The following is a 2,500-nucleotide window of genomic DNA, read 5'->3' as shown; positions in this document are numbered from 1 at the left end:
ACATCTTTTTCGACCGTAAAGGGAGACAGGAGGCCGACTCACTGCCTCGGCTAAATGGAGAGGGAATTTCAGAAGGGCCAGGGCAAAAGCATGGACCTTTTCAGCTGTAAGGGAGGCAAGAGCAAGGTGTGATGTAGGTCCCCGGGGCCTGCTGGAGGTCCAGGTCCATGCCCGATGTGAGTAGCAGCAGGGCCAGCGCGCCCAGGAGCACATCTTTTTCGACCGTAAAGGGAGACAGGAGGCCGACTCACTGCCTCGGCTAAATGGAGAGGGAATTTCAGAAGGGCCAGGGCACAAGCATGGACCTTTTTCAGCTGTAAGGGAGGCAAGAGCAAGGTGTGATGTAGGTCCCCGGGGCCTGCTGGAGGTCCAGGTCCATGCCCGATGTGAGTAGCAGCAGGGCCAGCGCGCCCAGGAGCACATCTTTTTCGACCGTAAAGGGAGACAGGAGGCCGACTCACTGCCTCGGCTAAATGGAGAGGGAATTTCAGCAGGGCCAGGGCACAGGCATGGACCTTTTTCAGCTGTAAGGGAGGCAAGAGCAAGGTGCGATGTAGGTCCCCGGGGCCTGCTGGAGGTCCAGGTCCATGCCCGATGTGAGTAGCAGCAGGGCCAGCGCGCCCAGGAGCACATCTTTTTCGACCGTAAAGGAGAGAGGAGGCCGACTCTCTGCCTCGGCTAAATGGAGAGGGAATTTCAGCAGGGCCAGGGCACAGGCATGGACCTTTTTCAGCTGTAAGGGAGGCAAGAGCAAGGTGTGATGTAGGTCCCCGGGGCCTGCTGGAGGTCCAGGTCCATGCCCGATGTGAGTAGCAGCAGGGCCAGCGCGCCCAGGAGCACATCTTTTTCGACCGTAAAGGGAGACAGGAGGCCGACTCACTGCCTCGGCTAAATGGAGAGGGAATTTCAGCAGGGCCAGGGCACAGGCATGGACCTTTTTCAGCTGTAAGGGAGGCAAGAGCAAGGTGCGATGTAGGTCCCCGGGGCCTGTTGTCGTACCATAGGCACGAGTGGTGTGTGTGTGTGGCAAAGAGTTTCTGCGCAGTGTACCAGGGGCACGGGGAAAGGTTGTTGTACCATAGGCACGAGAAAAGTTGTCGTACCATAGGCACGAGAAAAGTTGTCGTACCATAGGCACGAGTGGTGTGTGTGTGTGGCAAAGTGCTACTGAGCGGTGTACCAGGGGCACGGCGAAAAGTTGTTGTACCATAGGCACGAGAAAAGTTGTTGTACCATAGGCACGAGAAAAGCTGTCGTACCAGGGGCACGGAGGAAAGTTGTTGTACCATAGGCACGAGAAAAGTTGTCGTACCATAGGCACGAGGAGAGTTTGTGTGGCAAAGTGCTACTGAGCGGTGTACCAGGGGCACGGCGAAAAGTTGTTGTACCATAGGCACGAGAAAAGTTGTCGTACCATAGGCACGAGAAAAGTTGTCGTACCATAGGTACGAGGAGTGTGTGTGTGGCAAAGTGCTACTGAGCGGTGTACCAGGGGCACGGCGAAAAGTTGTTGTACCATAGGCATGAGAAAAGTTGTCGTACCATAGGCACGAGGAAAGCTGTCGTACCAGGGGCACGGAGGAAAGTTGTTGTACCATAAGCACGAGAAAAGTTGTCGTACCATAGGCACGAGGAGAGTTTGTGTGGCAAAGTGCTACTGAGCGGTGTACCAGGGGCACGGCGAAAAGTTGTTGTACCATAGGCACGAGAAAAGTTGTCGTACCATAGGCACGGAGGAAAGTTGTTGTACCATAGGCACGAGAAAAGTTGTCGTACCATAGGCACGAGAAAAGTTGTCGTACCATAGGCACAAGCAGTGCGTGCGTGCGTGCGTGCGTGTGTGTGTGTGTGCGGCAGTTCTTCTGCGCAGTGTACCAGGGGCACATTTCAATGTGCTTTCTGGAGTACCAGGGGCACGAGGATTTTGCCAGTGGTGTTCTGCTTTGTTAGTGGGAGGGGGCTTAAGTGTGGGTCCCCGGGGCCTGCTGGAGGTCCAGGTCCATGCTAGATACGTGGTACAGGGTAACTGCAGGAGGGGGGGGGGGGGGGGGGGTAATGTGGGTTCACGGGGCCTGCTGGAGGTCAAGGTCCATGCTGGATATGCGCTGGAGCGTAACTGCAAGTAAGGAAAGCTAGTGGGGGAGTAGAGCAGGGGAGTATGTGGGTCCCCAGGGCCTGCTGGAGGTCCAGGTCCATGCTAGATATGTGGCACAGGGTAACTGCAGGGGGGGGTAATGTGGGTCCACGGGGCCTGCTGGAAGCCAAGGTCCATGCTAGACATGTGGTACAGGGTAACTGCAGGGGGAAGGGGGGGGGGGGGGGGGTAATGTGGGTCCCCGGGGCCTGCTGGAGGTCAAGGTCCATGCTAGATACGTGGTACAGGGTAACTGCAGGAGGGGGGGGGGGGGGGTAATGTGGGTTCACGGGGCCTGCTGGAGGTCAAGGTCCATGCTGGATATGCGCTGGAGCGTAACTGCAAGTAAGGAAAGCTAGTGGGGGA

The sequence above is a fragment of the Diplotaxodon limnothrissa genome, linkage group LG13 (assembly GCF_057381915.1).
Source record: "Diplotaxodon limnothrissa isolate DT_005_m linkage group LG13, D_limnothrissa_male_GT1.1, whole genome shotgun sequence".
NCBI lineage: Eukaryota > Metazoa > Chordata > Actinopteri > Cichliformes > Cichlidae > Diplotaxodon > Diplotaxodon limnothrissa.
This window is presented reverse-complemented; position numbering follows the sequence as displayed.